The sequence below is a fragment of the Pistacia vera genome, unplaced genomic scaffold (genome assembly GCF_008641045.1).
Source record: "Pistacia vera cultivar Batoury unplaced genomic scaffold, PisVer_v2 Contig204, whole genome shotgun sequence".
Taxonomy (NCBI): Eukaryota; Viridiplantae; Streptophyta; class Magnoliopsida; order Sapindales; family Anacardiaceae; genus Pistacia; species Pistacia vera.
In genome coordinates, this window is record NW_022196007.1 from 1,569,903 (window position 1) to 1,591,056 (window position 21,154).

General features: G+C 36.4%; 1 pseudogene; it reads right to left on the bottom strand.

Moving 5' to 3' along the window:
* Nucleotides 1–275: 275 nt before the first annotated feature.
* LOC116128753 lies at nucleotides 276–20,783 on the bottom strand (annotated as a pseudogene).
* Nucleotides 20,784–21,154: the final 371 nt, after the last annotated feature.

Here is a 21,154-nt window from a genome sequence, read left to right on the forward strand (position 1 = left end):
AAGGGGGTTCCTTTACTTTTTTAACTGTCAAGGAATGGTCTTGACAATTTCAAACTGTCAAGAATCTCTTGGCAGTTCCTAACTATCAAGAATAAGTTTAATTTTAATCAAATCTTTGACAGTTTTCGAACTATAAAGGATTTGGTTTTATTTTTTGAATTTTAACCAAATGAATTTATTTCTTTATAATTAGTTTATTTTCCTGATTATTACCAATTAAATTATGGAATAGTGATATGAAATTATTCATAATATTCCTCAACCAACAACAATTATCACAATTCATAATGGCCAAAGTCTAAAACAAAGAGAAACGAGGGGTATTCAAATATAAAAATATATAAAAATTGGGTTGCAACAATCATCATTAGGCTCTCAACCAACATCATACAAGCAAACAATAAAGACATGAAATATTAAGTAGTGTTGGTATCCTTTAGAAAGTCCTGGAAGGTAGTACACTATGGCTCCTGGAATCACTGAAATGAGTACAAAGTATGGTAGCGCTGAGAATGTGTTGCCAACAGCAAATGAGATGACACTGTAGTGCCCGTTTAGTCTTTCTCGTTCAAATACCTGGATCAATTAATTCATGAGGAGAGAGATTTTTACAACACTACTAGCATTAGTGTGATATATGAAATTTAAAAAATGGAAGCATCTTATGCGATAAGAAATACCTTCATGTCCTCCACAAAAGAAGGGAATCCACCAATGGTCATGAACGTTAAAAATGATCGAAGCTACAAACATGAGTACGTGAACCCCTCGCCCTGAAAGAACCACATACTCAATAAAAGTTTGCAAAACATAGTAATTAATTAACACTGATAAATTAAAATATATATAATCTGCTTCTCTTACTTGAATTGAACTATCACTTGTGCCTAGATTTTTAAACACAGTAGCAAGACCTATAGCCAATGCCACATACACAGCTAGGCGTAACCAATAGTAGCCTAGATCACGATACATGTCCACAAAAGATCTTCTTGTGAGTACGTTGCACTGAGTTAGGAAGCTAGCATGCCTTCTCTTTTCCTCCAATGTACCACAATCCTAATAATGTCCATGTCAATCGCTAATATTTTCTAAATAAATATACAACCTGTGAAATTAATATTCTTGATTTCTCGCTCATGTACCTGATTACATATTTGGGCAACCTGGCATCGAACTTGCTCATAACTACCAGATGGTTTATAAGACTTTATAAGAATATGATCAATTGCTTCTTCTGTGGGTAATATTCCATCATCTAAACCTTCTTCAATATCCTGTTGATAGTGAAACTATATTAGAAACCGAGGCTCACAAACAAAAGTAACTTCATTTCAAATCTAACCCATTGCTAAATATAATCAAGACCTGTAAAATTATCGGTATTAGTATGAAACTTTTATATTAAACGATCCGAATATTAGTAATTTTACTGACGTAATAATAGAGTGACAAGAAAAATACCTTACCTTTTGGAAATCCTGGTTAATGGTTTTCAAAAAATGGTCAGATGGATTTTGGAGCGTTGGGCAAGGGAAACCATTTAAAGCAAAAAACTACATCGAAATTGAAAGTGAGAACAATTAGTTTGGAGCGTTGGGCAAGGGAAACCATTTAAAGCAAAAAACTACATCGAAATTGAAAGTGAGAACAATTAGTTAGCTCAATGAAAGTTGAAGAGAAAGAACATCCAATTAAGCTCTTAATAATAACCTCATTTGCCATTGAAGCAAGACCAAAATACACTGTTCTAGCCGAAGACAGAAGGCAAAGATTATGGAAAAGCTGAAACACTTCAGTTCTAGGCTAGTATATAGAAGCTATAATGGTTCTTCCAACTCCATCTCTTTGATCAAGTTTCGCAATCCTACTCATAACATAATATGAACCTGCACTGTCGAGTCGACTGGTTGGTTCATCAAGAAAAAGAAGCTTGGGACGAGTTAAAATCTCAATTTAAATGCTAACTCTTCTCTTTTGGCCACCACTGAGTCCTTTAGCACCCCACTCTCCGATCCTTGTGTTAATGGCATCTTGCAGTGCCATTTATTGTCATTTCTGCTGTTTCTTTCTTCTCCGAAATTGGCATTGTGTCCGGCAATTGAAGCTGTGCTCAGTAGTATACGGCTTCTCTTACTATTAGAGTTGTCATCAAAGTATCGTCTTGTGTCACATAAGCCTAATTACATAATTTACAGGAAAAAATAAAAAAGAACTATTAGAACGTAAATGACGAAAATATTATCCTCTATATAGAATGGATATACACTAAGAAAATTCGATTCATTTCTGGAAAAATAATTTCGATAATTTAAATTTCAAAAAATTCTTGAGAAATACAAATAATGCGTTTATATATTGGAATGAGAATTTATGGCAGGTGAGGATATCAAAAGGAAATTTAGTAAAAAAAAATGATTTATATATGTCGGATACCATTAGTTTGACGATTTAATGTTACAAATTTCGCTATATACATTAATAATATAAGCAACATTCAAGTAAAATTAAAATCTTTGTAAGTTATATATAACTAATAACCAGTCTTGATCATTATGCTTTGAGGTTCAATTCTTATCAACACTCTCAAAGATGGCGGAGGCTTGCAAATTAATCTCACCTTCCTCAACAATTTTCTACTTAATTATTTAAATTTTCTGATTGATAATCACAGGCTACACGGGCCATCTCAAAAACATTTGTAACCTTAGACAATAGTTACTTTGTGGGCCTTTTAATAATATAAGCAAATCTTAAAAAAATTATTTCAAATTTATTTTTTTTGCTTTTGGAGATGCAAAATCACTAGGAGAGAAGGACGACGATTGGCAGACTAACGGGGTTAGGTTGGTGGGGGGTTTTGGAGAGCAGATGTTGGAGAAGCAATGGGTGGTGAAATGGGTGATTTCCAATGCCAGGATTGGCCTGAAAAGACTTGAGAAGCCATGGCCCAAAATGTATCGGTGGCCAGCGATTGGCGAAGTGAACGAATGAGGTATGATAGGAGTTTTGGTGAGAGGGCTGAAAGAAGGAAGATGGTGGTGTCGAGGAAGGCCAATGACGCCGGGCACATGCTGAAAAGGCTAGAAATGGCTATCGTGTGTGGTGGAGCTAGCTTGCGAGATTCGTAAAAAATCAGTCAAATCAAGGGCTATCAAGGCTGGGAAAACACTTTGGGAATTGATAAAGTGAATATTCCGATGGATTTTTGTGAGAAAATCGACCCGATTCCACTCCAAACAGCGGGTGGAGGAAGAGGGGTGGAAATAATTTATATGATTGTTGAATTTTGGGATTGAATTGGGGGTGAGTAATTTGAGACATGCAAATGACCATTTCAGCCTTTCATTGTTAATAGAAATTCAATGTGTTAATTTAGTGGTGTAAATTGGAATAAATAAAACTAGAGGTATAAACTTACTATTTCGTCAAACTTTGGGTGAGAATATACGTAAAAAGTTTATAATAAATTTGGGTCCTTTTTTTTTTTTTTTTTTTTTGGGACCCCTTAAGCCAGTCTAGTTAAAAAATTATACACTATTTTTATTTTGTAATATATTAAAAAAATTATGAAAATTTGAATCCTTTTTTACCTTATTTTTTGGGAGCCCTAAGCAGGTGCCTCACCTGGCCTTTGGGCCGGCCCTGAGGCTACGATAATGGTGGTCAAAGTTGACCAGAAATGCAGCAAATGCTACAAGAAAGTCAAGAAAATACTGTGTAAAGTCCCACGTGAGTCTCTCCGTGTGTGTATTTGTGCATGAATATGTAAGGCCGTGTTTGCTTCATTATTTATTTTCATAAAACCGATTATTTGAATAGTATTTGGCTTATTATTCTCGTAACAAATCCTGAAAAAACGATTCTGACATATATTTGACCCTTAAGAATTTTTTCAGCTTCTGCTCCACTTTTTTTTTTTTTTTTTCATTTTCTTATCTTCTTCACTGCATCACGTATTTGACCGTTTGACTTTTTGCAGTTTTTTTTTTTCTCTCTCTCATTTTTTTTCCATTTTTTCATCTTTTTCACTGCATCATACTTTACCACGTTTACAAACTTCTTCTTCTTCCACCCAACTTCTTATCCACCTGCAAATACCTTTCTCATCTTCTTCATTGCATCATGTATTTGACTGTTTGACTTTTTGCAGCTTTTTTGCTCTCTCTCTCTTTTTTTTTTTTTTTTTTCATTATCTCATCTTCTTCACTGCATCAGTGCTTCACCACATTTGCAAACTTCTTCTTCTTCCACCCAACTTCTTCTCCACCTGCAATTACCAAACATAACATATCCAACTTCTGCTCCACTCGCAAATACCAAACAAAGCACATCCAACTTCTTCTCTACCTGCACCACCCAAACAATATCACCGTAAACCACCCACAGCAGCAGATCTATCCCACACTAATATTCACCGTCAACCACCCACCATTAGATCTGTCCCACACTAAAAGCCACCATGAACCACCCACCATCAAGATCTGTCCCACACTAATATCCAACGTGAACCACCAAGATAAGTTATATATATAATAATACATTATTTTAACAAAATTAAATAAAATATTATATTAATAAATCATTTATAAAAAAAATATATTAATCAAATATTCAACACAAATACAAGATTAAAATATTCTACCAAACACATATTCTGTAAATCCTATCTCGTAATCATAACTTTATTCAACTATTTAATACTATTTCTAATATTTTATCTAAAATAATAAATCAAAAACACCCTAAGCTATTGGATTTGATTAATTCTCTTGAACTTTGATATAGAAATAAAAGATCAAGTTTACGACGAGAAGTGGCGTGTTGCTTACATAAGCCATGTATTAAATTGGTTGAAGCCTACAATAATTATAGATTTACATGATTAATAATGTGGGCTGCTTCAATCATTCAAAGCAAAAAGCTACAATCTTGATGATAGCATTCAACGCCGTAACACGTTTCAAAATCGTAGTGGTTATTGATGTACGGAAATCAAACTCGTACGCCTTCTTAAGATTAAAGATAAGTTTATATAATTTTATAATGGCCGAACGACTTATGAATATCTAAGGTTTGTTGAAACGACAAGTTGGTACTTAAAAGGTTTTGAAATAATAAATAGGTACCTTCCGTCATGTTCTGTTAGTAATTTTCGTTAGATAATAGTGAAAAGACTAAAATGCCCTTGAAAGTTTAATTTTTAGTTTTTTATAAATTTAAAAATTTCTAAAAAATCCCCTAGATTTGCTAATTTGACTAAACACCCCAATATATAAAAGTTTTATAAAATAACAAAAACACCCTTGCCACCTGCAGTGCCAGATTCCGGCGGTGGTGGCCGGAATCTGGCACTGTGGTGGCGGGGGTGTATTTGTTATTTTATAAAATTTTTATATATTGGGGTATTTAGTCAAATTAGCAAACATAGGGGGTTTTTTAGAGATTTTTAAAAAACTAAAAATTAAACTTTTAAGGGCATTTTAGTCTTTTCACTATTATCTAAAGAAAAACACTAACAGAACATGACGGAAGGTACCCATTTGTCGTTTCAAAACCTTTTGGGTACCAACTTGTCGTTTCGACAAACATTAGGTATGTATAAGTCGTTCTCCCTTTTATAATATGTGTGTCTCTCTCTCACTCTCACTGGTCATTCTCTTCCTCGTTACGTTAACTAATCGAACTCAACTCAATAATATTCTGAGAACGAGGTTCAGACTCAATAATGAATGATTGCCTCCACTTTCTAAAATTTTTTCCCCTCTGGTATTACTTTAGTGATGTGTAGTAAATTAACGAGATATATATGCAGTAAAATCTTTTTATAGTAATACTTTATATAAGAATAATTTGTATGTAATCATAAAAAAGGTTCGATCTCAATTTAAATTAGTTATAAATGATAATAAATTTCACATTATAATAAATTATAGTTTTTCTAAGTCCCGAAGGAACTTGTCTCTATATAATAATAATTGTATATATATTATAAAAAAATATATCTTATGTTACATTAAATGTTTAAAATGAAATAACATATTTATCTAAAGTTATTTGAGATAATGATTTATTTATGTTTTAGAGTTATTATCATATCTTTTATCTTGCGAGTATGTAATAAGTTGTCAATATAGGCACCTTCTTGTTGAATTCAAAATATTTCTAACTGCATGTTTGGAGCTTCTTAGCACAAAAATTTTGGTATTTCCTAACTATATTCATCCTCAGGATTGTTTCCTTCCTCTTCTTGTTTAATTCCAGTAATAATTTCTTCTTCACTTAAAGCATACATATCTTGTTGCTTATTTGAATAATTAATAAAGATATTAATAACCATTTGATTAGTATAATGAAGTTTTCGTATTGATCACTCAATTTTGTGATGACTCTTTGATATTCATTTTCATACTATCCTAATACTATTAAAACAATGAATTGAAATTCTAATACTACTAAAACATGAATTATAAAATAAGAAATCAAAACAATAATTTTTTAATCTTGTAACTATACCTCTATTAAGTTATAACCTCCTCATATTTATAAATTTAGTTAGTCCCAACATTATGACTATAGAAAGGTTTTACTATATATATATATACTTTTTATATATTTATAGGTAATAACGGTTATATAGATTTGTCTTTCCTAATTAAAATTTACGATAATCAATCATATTGTTAATTAGAGAAAACTATTTTTAAAAGTAAATACAATTATCGAAAAACTGAACCAGACACAACTCTGTTCTCATCATGTGGAAAGGAAGATAAGGATTTGATTATTTTGGTCTGGTTGGTTCATTAAATTACAGAAAGTGATTTGTTTGATTGCTATCAGGATTGAATTGATTGGTAAAGGCACAATAATTTCCATACAAGCTATAAATGTTACAGCAATTGTGAGTGTGGAATTGGATGGATATCTCATTGTTGCTTTAAGGAATATCAGAAAAATAGCAAAAGTGCCCCATTCATTCACATAACGGAAACTCAAATTGATATTACCAAAAAAAATTAAAAAAAACTAATCAACTACACAAATTACTGAAACAAGAAAACGGTATGAAAGCACATCATCTTTCTCAAATCACCAATAATTGCACATTACCAGTTTCTAAACACATACATACCAAGCCTGAGTGGTCCATTAATCATCAAATGAGCACCAACTCAACTTTCTATTTGGAAATAGCTAAGGATTTACGTGGAGAGAGAAGAGCTAGGTAAGATTATGAGATGGGAATTTGGGGAAACATCTATGATTTGCATGGGAAGAGATTGGGAATTTGGGGAAAGGCTTGCTTATATAGGTGTTAGGTTTTCTGTAAATAACTTTAAAAGTAAGGCTTTTAATTAGTTGTTTAATTTTTAAATAATCATATTTTGCAAACAAATCAATTTGTACTAAATATTTAGTCAGGAAAGAATTGTCATGTTGCTATAATTGAAGTTTGGCGGGAACTAATAATTTAGGGGGAACATGAATTTTTGAACTTAAATTGAACTAAACCGAATTTAGTTGCTATATATAATTTTTGCAACATTGTTAATATGACACAAAAACATTTGTTGCTAAAAATACCTTGGGGTCCTTGTAATTATTGTCCAAATGGGATATTTTGGTAATTCTCTTTTCTGTAACTAATCATAATAATTACTAATAAATTCCTATTATTCGCAACTAATTTAGCTACTAAAGGGTAGTTGCAAAAAATTGGTTTTGTAACCAATAAGGTAGATGCAAAATATAATATTTAGATGCAAATGTTCAAATTAGAGAGGGCAAAATCGCCCGCCAAAAGTTGCAACTAAATTTATTGTCACTAAACAACCTGTTCTACGACTAACAAAATAGTAGTAGAACAAACTTAGACGCCAAAGTTGGAACATGTGGACCTCGAAATTTTAAACCTCTTTGCCGACCATTGACAATTTAGTTGGTAAATGTGCCTTTCTACAACTAATTCTGGTCTTACTAAAAAATTGGTTGCAGATATAGTTTTTCTTGTAGTGTGTATTTCTTCAGGGATTTGTTCCTCTTTAGGGCTTCTCTCTTCAAGGACTATTAACTCTTCTATAGTTTAGAAGATGTGGAATTGTCTATTATCTAGTTATGTCAATATTGATATGTATTTGACTCTTTCTTTTCGTTTTTAGGAACAATATCTTGGCTTCAATAGGTCTACACACCTTTGGCATGCAACAGATGAATTGATCGCTACCTGAATGATAGTTCATAGTAACATCATTCTGCTGGGTATTAATAGTAGGAATGTATAATATTGTTACTTTCGCTGCATCTGTAAATGCATCAGACATTTGATTGGCAATTTTTGCAAATGTATTATTCTTTGCACTTTGATTTCAAATTGGAATGCAGCAGGATCTAAAGGAAAATGAATTTACTTTCCAAGAAAGTGCAGCCTTTACTCAAAGGCTTTACCTTTTTCCTAAAGATGGAAATATTGTCTCCATCAAAATAGTCGTCCATAAAACGTGCGATAAACAGATCACTGTTAGCGGCTCAATATATCTGATGATGGTGGTGAGTTATAGTCGAGAATATATTTTGAAACAATGTTGGGGTCCAAAATGATGCGCTGAGGGGGTGCAATTGAGATTCCAATTTTTTAAATGGGATATTAGGCTTATGTTCAAAAAATTTTGCATTGGGATACTGATGATAGGAATGGGTCTTACATGAATTAACGGCATATCATATAAAACAGCATGAGCCTAGGCAGAGTCGGTAATTGCTACGTAATAAAAAATTCTTACATTAAGTGGATATGCTTTGTAAATATTTTGCCAAACCATTGTGGGCATGTACCTGTGGTACTAGGTGCTCAATATCAATTCATGATGTGCCAACAAAGTCTGGGTAAATCACACTGGCATTGTCCAAACAAATTGTAATTGGGTAATAAGGAAAGAGTACCTGGAATATGATGATTTGTGCCAACAATCAAGCAGAGGCAACATTACCGGGTGATATAAACAAACATGTGACCATCATGCCGATGTGTCAATTAATACCATAAAGTAGATGGTCCACTTGCGGATGAAGTAGTCCACCATATGCCCCCTGAGTTTTTTGTAAAAAGATGGAAATTCTAGACCAACTTTAGAGAGGGATGGCTAATTACCAATTTCCTGGAAAACAATAAGTACTTCATTAGGCAACATAATCTTTTGGTTCTTTAACGGAGCCAAAGTGTTTAAAAAGTTTAGGATCAGACTTTTGGTCATAACTATGTAGGTTTCAATATTCTTTTGAATGGCATGACAAAACCCATGAGAAAAAGCGGGAAGCCTTTGTAGTATATGTTCTAGCATGAAACATTGGAAGTGATGCATTGAATTTTGTATCATTTTCATTTAAAGTTTCAATATGGTATCATTGATTCGTATATCATGAAACTAAGAAATTTTTTTCTGGATTTGATAGAATATAAAGGATCATAGATACTAACTTAGTTCTAATTGCTAAAAAGAGTGTTGCTCTTCCAAAGCCTCAAATGTTATAGACTGATATATGTACATATTTACTTTAGCATTAATTAATATCAAATATGAGAAATAGTTTTTATCCGATGGATGGTGTGCGTCGTTGCACTATCTACCAAACAAAATGTCTCCACATTCTTTTTTAGGGCGCGCAATTCAATCTATGATTTCAATCCTTTTCATTAAAGAATATTCATTAGAAATGAAGAAGGAAGAACACATGATAAGAATATGCATTACACATATTATAAAAAGTAATATTAATGCTTAGTAAAAAATGTATATCATACTTCCTCAGTTTCATAGGGCTTGAAAGTACATTTTTTCAAAATATATTTTAGTCACGCCTATGAAATGTCTTTCAATGTTCAGGACCTTGGTTTCTTTGGTTTATAAATATCCACATTTAGTGAGTGTCTAACGAAGATTATATGACTATTAACATTCGCTTAAAGGAATGGTGAAGGAATCACTTTCAGGTGATTCATAATCAATTTCTAAATATTTTGTAGTTTCTTATTACACCACTACTATAGGAAGGTTTGATATATATACTACTACAATGAGCGTATCTTGAGTTTTAGGAAAACATCTCCTTCAATGATCATTCTATTCTATTATAAGATGAACGAGTCCTATCTGAGAAATTTAAGGCCCCTTTGGTACAACATTTTGACTATCTTATTCCACAATCCTATTCAATCCTATCCAAATAAATTTGTTTCAATATTCAAATTTCTTCAAAATACAATATTATATTACACTCAAAATATTAGATTATTTTTAACCCCTTAGGTTTGTTAATTTATTAAACACCCCAATAATAAAAGTTATAAATTGACAAAAAACCCCTCATCCCATATTTGCCAGATTTCGACCCCATTACCAAAGGTGGTAGAATCTATCATAATGGTGCACTTATAGCTAAATATGGCTGGTAGTGCATCGATCTGGCTATTGATGATGGCCAAATCTTGTTCGTCAAATGATGACCAAGATGTGACCATCATCAACGACCAAATCTGGCGTTGTAAAATGGCCGAAAAAAAGCCAGATCGACACACTACCGGCTATACTTGTCTGTAGTGTGCCAATAAGGCAGATTTCGACCACCTCGGTTGTAGTGGTCGAAATCTGGCAAATGTGGGTGGATGAGGGTGTTTTTATTAATTATAAACTTTATTGTTAGGGGTGTTTAGTAATTAACAACCCTGGGGGTTAAAATATCTAAATATTTTCAGAAAATGCCATTAAAAAATGTACAAAAAACTTCTCATACTACTCAACTAACTTTTTCCAAAAGACTTTATAAAAACTCCCAAATACAAAATTCATTTTAGGTTTAGAAAAAAATTTAGGATTATAATTTATCCTACAAGGATAAGTAATTTTCTTCCTGAATTCGCATATTGGATGCATGTCATAAGATGCATTCTGGCATCCAAAAACAATAATATATATATATATTGTTAAGAAACAATTAATTGCATAAAAAGTAAAGAATAATAAACGACAATAATAGCAATAAATGGGTATAATAAAAGAAAGATGCAATAATTAGAGTCAGAACTTCGTTTGATCTCAGAATCTTGAAACTTAGAACTCCAAATTCTAAATTTTGAGATCCTTTAGACTTCAGCCAACTTAAGACAAACTTCGGTATTTTAGAACTTCAGGTTTTGATCCTATATCAAAATCGCGCAACTTGGACTTCAAGCCTGACGTTTGAAACTTCAGATTTAATATCAAAATTTTAAATTCAAAACTTTAAGTTCATGACTGAAGACTGATTCTTAGAACTCTGGTTTCATATCATTTCTATTTACAAATTTTAGGTTGCCATAATTTCTGGTGTCTCAATAATATATAAACTCGAAAAAATAAATATGTAATGTAATTAGTCATAATAGCATGAGTAACAACATTAGCAATACGTGAAATAAAGTCAATTGGTTAATTTAGGAAATGATTAAACAAATATATATTGTTAGGAACTAACCATATTTTTGATATAAAAGATCCATTTTATGGCAACCATAGAGTATAATCCAACAATTGTTGCATCTATAATGTATAATAAAATGAATGATAAAACGTTACAATACTAAGCTTTTTGTGCTGATAACGTGTGCACTAAAATAAACTAACAGAGACTAAAAAGTAAAAGAGCAAATAAAGAGGACTAAAATGAGAAGTTTTATTAACTTTTTCATTCAATTGGTTGTGTATAAAATGAAAACTAGGCTCAATTTATGTCTTCCTAAATCCTAGCTAACCGGACTAAAAGTAAAAGAGCAAAAAAAAGAGGACTAAAATGAGAAGTTTTATTAACTTTTTCATTCAATTGAGTGTGTATAAAAGAAAGAACTAGGCTCAATTTAAGTCTTCCCTTACCTACCCACCTTCAATTACAATAACAAATCATAAAGTTTATGTTTCAAATTGGGTTTGTATAACAATGTATTTCATGTAGACTTGTATGGCCAGGCGTCTTCAAAGTATTACTAAGATGTATAAATTGGTGGAAGTCTACCACTTAAAACAATTATAAATTTATATAATAATAACGTGGGCGCGTCAATCATTCAAAGCAAAAGCTAGGACGACCTTGATGATCGCTGCAATCAACTCCATTAACAGTGTCAACACATAGTGGTTATTGATGTACAGAAATCGAATCTTATGTCTTCTTGAGATAAAGATAGTTTATATAATTTTATAATATGGTGTGTCCTCTCTTACTCTCACTGATCATTCTCTTCCTCATTATTTTATAATCAAACTCTACTTAATATATTGAAATGAGATTCAGACTCAGATCATCTGAGCAACCCCACCACCCAGCCATGGGGGAGGAGGATTGCAAAATCTATCTTTCTTATAATTTAACCATGCCCATCTCATTGTTTGTGGTTAATGCACATATCTTGATTGTTTAAGTTGCAGAAAGTTGCGATATGGTTGTTGAGGTTGACTTCAGTGTGAGAAGTGCTACAGGAAAGTGAAGAAAGTCTGTGTAAATTCCCTCGTGAGTGTCTAATTCGTTCGTCAATTCTCTTTGTTAATGAATTTGAAGTAGGTGTTAATGTAGAAGGAATGTTTGAACAAGATCAAAAATACAGACGAGGTGTATGACGGAAGCAGAACACAGGAAGGATCAAAGTGGTGTATTGTGAATGAGAAGATCAAGCAAAAGACTTGCTGCAAAGGTGGTGATTCCATCAAGAGTATTGAAATTTTACCTCCACCAAGCCTAAAGAACCTGAAAGCCTAAAAACCTCCAAAGACGAAAGAAACTGAAAAACCAAAAGAACCAGAAAGGCCTACACAGAAACCAATGGATCCACTACCGGCACCACCATACCCGAGCGACCAGCTGCACACGGCGACCACCGCCCAGCCACCACCACCCAGCACCAGCGAAGCAGAGCCGCCAAAACAAGACAAGCCTTTGGTTACTTTGTTGACCCACTGCGAAAACCGGCAGCAGGCCAGGGCCGTCTCAAGAATATTTGTAACCCTAAACAAGAGTTACTTTGGGGTCCTTTTAATAATATAAGTATATATTAAAAATTTATTTCAAATTTATTTTTCTTACCTTTGAGAAGCAAAATCACTGATTTAATGTTTGTATTCAGTTTAGAAACCAAATTTTTTTCAATTGATAATATAGTCAAATTACCTAATCTTATTGTGAGAGCGAGAGGTGGATGGGGAGCTAGGGGTCAGGTAAGTGAGGGGTTTTTGGGAGGGAGTTGAGGGGAAAGTGGTGGTGTCGGGGAAGGTCAACGACAACGGATACATGCAAAATGGCTGTCGCATGCGGTGAGAATGAAAAGGGTTGCGAAAATTAGCAAAAATCAACCAAATGGGGGTTGTCAAGGCTGGGAAAATGTTTCGAAAATGATTAAGTGATGAATCCGGTCGATTTTGGTGGAGAAATTGACCGGAATCATCACTTAACGCCGACAATGTACTATGGCGGCGTAGATGGAGCATGCAATTTTTTCATCATTTTAGGGATGAATGGGTGTTTTGAAATTTAGACATTAATAACTAGTTTAGTTAATTTAGGGTTGTGAATAGAAATATGAAACATGATTTTTTTTTTTAAAAAAATTATAATGAATTTAGGCCTTTTTGGTTTTTGGGGCCCTTTGGACCCGTTTGGATAAAAAAATTATAAACTTTTTTAGGTCACAATGAATTTTGTAAATCCATTAAAAAATCTTAAAATAATTTTGGGCCCCAAAGGTAGGTGCCTCACCTGCCTACCTCTTGGGCCGGCCCTGCCCCACCATTGGGTTATCCGACCCGGTTGGAATGTGGTTGCAGGATGGTCGAGGGGGTGGAAGGGGGCCATGTTACCAACTAGGTGCTATGACCGCCAAGATGTTATTGCGGATTTCTGGAGGCGGTGTATAGCTGGGGGGGGGGTGTGCGGAGGGGTGGGATTGTTACAGAGGGACGTGACTTTTGCGAAGAGATCCTAATGAAGTTTGTAGAATCATGTAAAAGAATGGTGGCATGCTGAGAAGCTGAGAGGGTTTCACATAGTTACTGTTTGGTGGCATTTGGGTAGTTTTTTGTTGGTTTTGTTAAAGAGAGTGTTGTCGGTTAGGTAGTAATGTCATATTCATACTCTTTTAATAACATCCACATACCAAATTTATTGTATTACAGTATATATAATTTATCTAATTAAGTAATACTTAATGAATGATGCCTCTACTTTCTAAATATTATATATTGTGGTAAGATTCCACATCAATTATAAATGGTCCTCACGAATTTTACGGTGATTAAAAACATGCATATAGACTCGGAGAATAAAGAGGATGGGAGTGAGGCCAGAGAAAAGTGAAGTCCATTAATAAAGTACATTACCACTACCAGCAGCTCACTCAAAGTTAATATTTGCAGGTCCACAACCATGGCACTTGCAAGTTTCCTTAGTGAAGTCGCTATCCTATCTTGAATAATCTAATTAATCTTAGTAAGTTGATTGAAGTCATCGATCAGATCTATCTTCAATTTTGCCAATTTTTGTTAGTTAAATGATCTTAAATTTGTTACCACACTCTTTTAATTATAAAATTAATTCATTCCGATAGAATGGAAGATCGAGAGCCACTAACTATTATTGTAAGTATGGATTGAGGCGTCTGGGTTTTGAACTACACTCTAGACGATCCACTATCCCCCTTATAGTTAAAATAATATTTAAGTGAATGATGAAGATGAAATGCATGATCCTGATTGATTTGGACATACACTTCGCACACCTTGGTGTAATATATCAGCGAGCACGATTGCTGGAGCCAGGTGCTATAATAGAACAACTGTCAATTACATTAACTTTAAGCTCCTTCGCTAATAGGAAGTCATTTCGGAGGGCACCGGAATCCTAACCTAGTCTTGGAGGTATAAGGCAGGTCTACCAGTGATTTCGAGATCACCCGCCTGGTGGCGTTTGAATTTGGTTAATGAACTCTCCTTTACTATGCAGTTTGCTTAATATTTTAGTAAGAGACGTTGTTCCAGTCTCTTCATCAATCATAACCAGCCGTGTCCTTTTGCTTGAGGCTCAGATCTTTGTTGAGCAAACTCTCCCCGAAATATGGCGGAGGTGTATGGCAAACAAAATCTAACCGCTTCCTTACCCTCACTCTGATGCCGATTGCCTCACTTGGTTTTCTTATTATTTATTTCTGTTTAATGAAGGCTACGTACCGAGTGATAAGCGACTAAGTGTCGAGCAAATCTACGACAGACTAAATGGCTGTGTTAGAATCCCCGTTGAGCACCTTTCTGTGTGTTCTAATTGCATGGCAATCATCGCAGCGTATTTTTGTACTCGGCTGAGATAATAGGATACAAGACAAGTTCACGAGAGAGCCCATAACCGTTCAACTCACGAAGTGGCGTCGTCTGCTGCAGCCCTCGGAATGATGTTCGTAAAGATTTGGTCTGCACACGGGCGTGTGAATGCATCGATAGCTATGCAAGGCAGCCGGTGTTTGAATATTCAGTCGTTAGAAGAGTATATCGCGCAGAATTAAACAGCTGAGTCCGCGGGGAGACCATAGATACAGCACCACCTTAGTCCGGTCCAGAGTGGGTGGGGGGGGGGTCTGGGCCACTGTACCTGAAAGTGCAAAAGATGCGAGGACTCGACCGAACCGCGAATCTAGAGAACGCGTATCGAGATATACGAACGTCTAAAATAATGACTCGAAGCGGTCGTGAGCGGCGGGTAACATCTCGCGGGAGAGAAACACAGACGGGAGATAAAAACAAAGGAACACCTGAATAACACCGTTCGAGCAAGGACAAAGCAGCTTGAGTACCCCGATGATCCTAAGTTATTATTAAACTACCAACACATCCGCCACCCAAGATACCGTACTGGGCTTCCGGGCACGCGTACCGGTCCCATTTGGGTGTGTTGCAGCAGTGCCCGGGGGCGGAGAGGGGGCCATGTGACAGCTTGCTTATGGGATACCTCCATGTTATGGTGGTTTCTTATGGAAGGCAGCTTGTGATAGTTTGGGTGGCCGTTGTGATTGGTGGTGTGCAACAGGGCTGGTTATATTTGCAGGCAGTGGTTATGAGTGTACTGTTATTGTGAAGAAAACCCCTGCCTTGCTCATTAATGTAACCCAATTCAAGACTTCGGCGCATCGCGTGCGATGAGGTAATTCAAAGATCGGGCAGCAACGGTCTCCGGAGTTTGACTACGAGTTCTATTTTAGTTGATTTCATTTAATTGTAATGAACATTCATATACATAAGTTTTTGGGTGGGAATGTGTCTTTCTCTTCTTTGTAGAGAGGTTTCATTAATTTTCGTAGTTTTATTGCTTTTGCGTGGAAAATTGTAATCTAATATAGAAAGGTACCACTTTTTATTAGCTTTTGCTGGCAATATTGTAACACTAATAGAATAAAAGGTAGACCTAGCAAATGAACGGGTTGGACAGCTACGGGTCTAACGGTACTTGATCCACGGTAAAATTTGAACGGGTAAGAGAATAGTCCACACGAACCCGATCAGTAAATACAGGTGATCCAGGTCACCCATACTCAAACTAAAATTTCATATTAGACCTTAGGCTTCCATAACGAGTAATACTACATTTACATTATTTTTTTCACACAATTTTTTTTATCTGATGTAACATATTAATTACATTACACAAATTTTAATTATTTTAACATTTTTTAATATTATAATAATTTATATGGTTGTACATCATGTCACACTATAATATAATGAAAATGGTGTAAAAAAGTAGTATAAATGTAACATTACTCATCACGAGAATATTACATTTACACCACTCTTTTACCCAATTTTATTACATTATGATGTGACATATGTCACAATCACACAAATTTTTAATTATTTAAATTTTTTTAATATTATAAAAATTTGTATGGTTGTGGCATATATCACACTATAATGTAAGAAAATTGTGTAAAAGAATAGTGTAATATAGCATTACTCTTCCATCAGATCCTGGGCTTTGGGCTAGTGTTTAGAGTGGCTGAGACCTTGGGGCTTCATACAGATCTTGAACTAGCTCAGAAGACAATGTTAACCAATGTTCTGAAAATCGGGTCGAGCTTGACCCAGTCAAGATCCCATTTTTGGGTTGATCGATCTAATCGTTGACCAGTTCGAACCGATGACATCATCAAAAAGAAAATTACGAGTAATGTTACATTTATACCACTTTTTTATACAATTTTATTACATTATGATGGACATATGACTAGGTCAAGATCCCATTTTTGGTTGATCGAGCCAATCGTGACCAGTCGAATCGATGATATATCAAAAAGAAAATTTAATTTATTAAATATATAAAAATCATCTCTGTTTTCCACAACTCTTTTCGCGTCTTTCTTCTCTGTCCTTTTCTCCACCACTCCTTCTGCTCTCTCATTAATGTCTTCTTTTCATACTACCCAGCGCACTTTTAAATTTAATCTCCAACCGTCTCTTTTATCAGTTTATAAATAAATAAAAGGCACGACAGCATCTTCTCTCCTTGCTCATCTTTTTTATTCTTACTTCCAATATTTCTTCATTATTATTTTTTCATTGCATCTCTAACGTCTTCATTGATTCCAATGTTCCAAATGCATGAAACCGTTCCAGAGACAAGTCTCATATCGATCACTTATGAGCCACCATATCTGTCCTCTGGCAAATACGCCATACTCGAAGAGACTAACGTGTGCAAATACTGCGAAGACTCCGCAACATGTCGAAGATTGAAGGTGAATTTGAAGTAAACTACGGGCAATGAAATGAGGGTTTTCTGGGGGTTTTGGATGAAAAATTCGGACTTTGGAGCGCAGATTGATGGGAGGTTGGCCAAGTGGGGGTTGGCTATGGGGAAAGAAATGGGATATGGGAAGTGAAAGGAAAGGGAAGTGAGGAAGAGATGAAAATAGAATCCATGGGAGAGGAAGCTAGGGGAGGTGCTTGGATAAAAAGGTGAGAGGGGAAGGGGGGTCTTTTACAGACTTGGTGAATTTTTCAGGGGAAGACTGAAATGGAGAAGTTATGAGAATTAGAGAGGTTAGGAGTGAAGATGAGATTGAATTTTTCTAGGTGATCCGGTTTTTTTCACCGGTACGATTGGATTGGCGGTTTGCTACTATTCCCTGGTCCAAATCCAGACCAATTGAGGTCAATGTGTTTACGAGTTTAAACACTGGCTCGGACTAGCAAGAGCCCATCCATGGTCGAACCATTCGACTGGCCGATCCGATCCAGTTTTCAGAACATTTTATGCTAACCCTTTCAAACTTTTGATCTTATCTATAATCTTTAATTTTTACAGAGATAAATTGTCTATTCTGTAGTGCTTGAAGAATTAGCTACAAACATCTCGCCTGATTATTGTATTATTTTGTGTGTATAGATGGAAATAGGAAAAACATAAACATAACAACAATTCAGACCTAGAATTAAAAGTTGAATCTTGCGGCATAAGTGTGTTAAACAAAAACAATCAAATTAAGAAAAAACACAAACATGTTCTAGTGACCTCCTATCCTTTTTCAAATAGAATGACATAATACTTTCTTCCCTTTTTTTTTTCCTCTAGTGGTCCTTTGTCCCTCCTCTTCTTGTTCCCTCCTCCCGATCTCTTTTCCCACTTGGGTCTTCGTCTGTTTTTTCCTGGTTTCCTGTCTTGCCGCTACCCCTACAACCAGGCACTCTCATCCTCTCAGAGCGTTCCACTTCTCTCGCTACTCAGTCTTCTCTTCTTTTTCTCTCTGTACCTCTGAGTGCCCTTTACAGATCCTCTGAGCATGGGTCTCTTTCGAATTACCTCCTGCAACTTCTTCGTGTGTCTAGGCTATGTGTTTTTGGAACGGCAACGAATGCGGGGACACTGAGAAGAATCCACGCTCAGATGTTCGTAGATTCTGAAGCCGTAACATGAGCTAACTGGAGTCATGTCTGACTGAGCGCACTGGCTGATGGAAAATGTACAGGATCTATCCGAGGCGAACCCCAATGTGTATAGACCGGGGCAGAACCTGATCTCTGTGAACAGTGTGCAGTGTGGTCACGACCTGACACTCGGTAGCGACCGCTGGGCCTTCACTCTCCGTTTCGCATAGGCAGGTTACGCTTTAGCCTAGCCCATGCAGGCTGGTATGATTAGGCTGGTGATTTGCCTTTGTGGTCAAGTGGAACGTGGCTGCCCAGACCAACGACCAGCTTGGTGTTCGAGGGCCTCTCGACTCTGCTTCCCTAATCTCAGCTTGGGTTACTGATGCACCCAGACCAAACCCTGATTTATCGTTATATAGTTGGCCCGAGGGTGGTTCCTTCTCATTTTTTAACTGTCAAGGAGCGGTCTTGACCATTTCCCCCTGTCAGCCTCTTACGTTTCTACACCTCTCAGGGAATGTCGTATTTCGGTTGGGCATTCTCCTCCCTCTTTGACAGTTGTGAACTAGAAAGCTTTGGTTTCTTTTTGACGAAGTTCCGTACCCCAGATTCACTTGTAGTTCTTAGATTAGATCTGTTCCTTGTCGGGGTCATGCATCCACACACCACACTCCGTGGGCGCTCAGTCATCGGGTTCTGACCCTCCACATTTCGCTACCCAAGTGCCGCATCCTGGCACTTAGTCGGCAACCCCATGAGCATGAGACCAGCTCCCGGAGGGGTGGCATCTCGCCCATAAGCCTCTCTGCCCTACGAACTTGGGAGTTGCAATCATCACCTCCTTAGGCTTCTCGACGACCTTCTCGCAGAAGGCAGAACGCAGCGAAGCCTATGACTAAGCTACTATAAGCCCGGGGTATCGGGCTTGTGACTCCTGAGAAGTCCTGCGGAAGGGATTAGCTGCACTCTGGCTCTGGACCTCACTGACGACTGACGGCGCCCGCTGAACGTCCTGTCCTCCTCAGGGACGGCGAGCATGGGTCTGGTGCCCGGCCCGGGCATGTTCCGTGTGTTGGGTTGCCCCCCCCTCGATGGCTGTGTGCCTCCGGCTCCCCTGCACTTGGACGCGGGCAAAGCAGAGCACCCAGCCCTGCACGCACTGAGGGTGACGTCGGGCCGTTGGCGCCACCCACGTCAAGAAGAAAGACCGGGCCGAAAGGCGGCGAAACGGGCCGACTCGACAGGATGATAGAGCTCCACTTCTCGCCCAAGAGCGCGATGCCGGGAGCGTGCGCCGGGGTAATAAGAAGCGCGGGGGGTTGAAGACAACGAGAGCGAGTGACGGTGTAGGTGCAGAAGACACACAGAGCCGAACACGAGGCGAGCGGAGGGAGAGGAACGGAGAACATTCGAAACCCACCTACGCAAAAGGACAGGCAGCTCTATCCAGGATAAGGTTTAGTGACTTTGCTACTTAGATACTTGGAAGATCAATAATTTCAGAGAGGGAGAGAGATTTTACACAAGTGCCACAGCATACGGTGACATATGGATTAAGAACATGGAAGATCTTAGCGAAGAAATACCTTCATGTCCTCCACAAAAGAAGGGAATCCCCCAATGGTCATGAACGTTAAAAATGATCGGCTCACAACATGAGTACGTGAACCCCTCGCCCTGAAGAACCACATACTCAATAAAAGTTTGCAAAACATAGTAATAATTAACACTGATAAATTAAAATATATATAATCTGCTTCTCTTACTTGAATTGAACTATCACTTGTGCCTAGATTTTAAACACAGTAGCACAAACCTATAGCCAATGACATACACCGCTGGCGTAACCATAGTAGCCTAGATCACGATACATGTCCACAAAAGATCTTCTTGTGAGTACGTTGCACTGAGTTAGGAAGCTAGCATGCCTTCTCCTTTTCCCAAGTCAATCGCTAATATTTTCTAAATAAATATAACAACCTGTGAAATTAATATTCTTGATTTCTCGCATGTCCTGATACTATTTGGGCAACCTGGCATCGAACTTGCTCATAACTACAGATGGTTTATAAGACTTATAAGAATATGATCAATTGCTTCTTCTGTGGGTAATATTCCACATCTAAACCTTCTTACAAATCCGTTGATAGTGAAACTATATAGAAACCGAGGCTCACAAACAAAGTAACTTCATTTCAAATCTAACCCATTGCTAAATAATC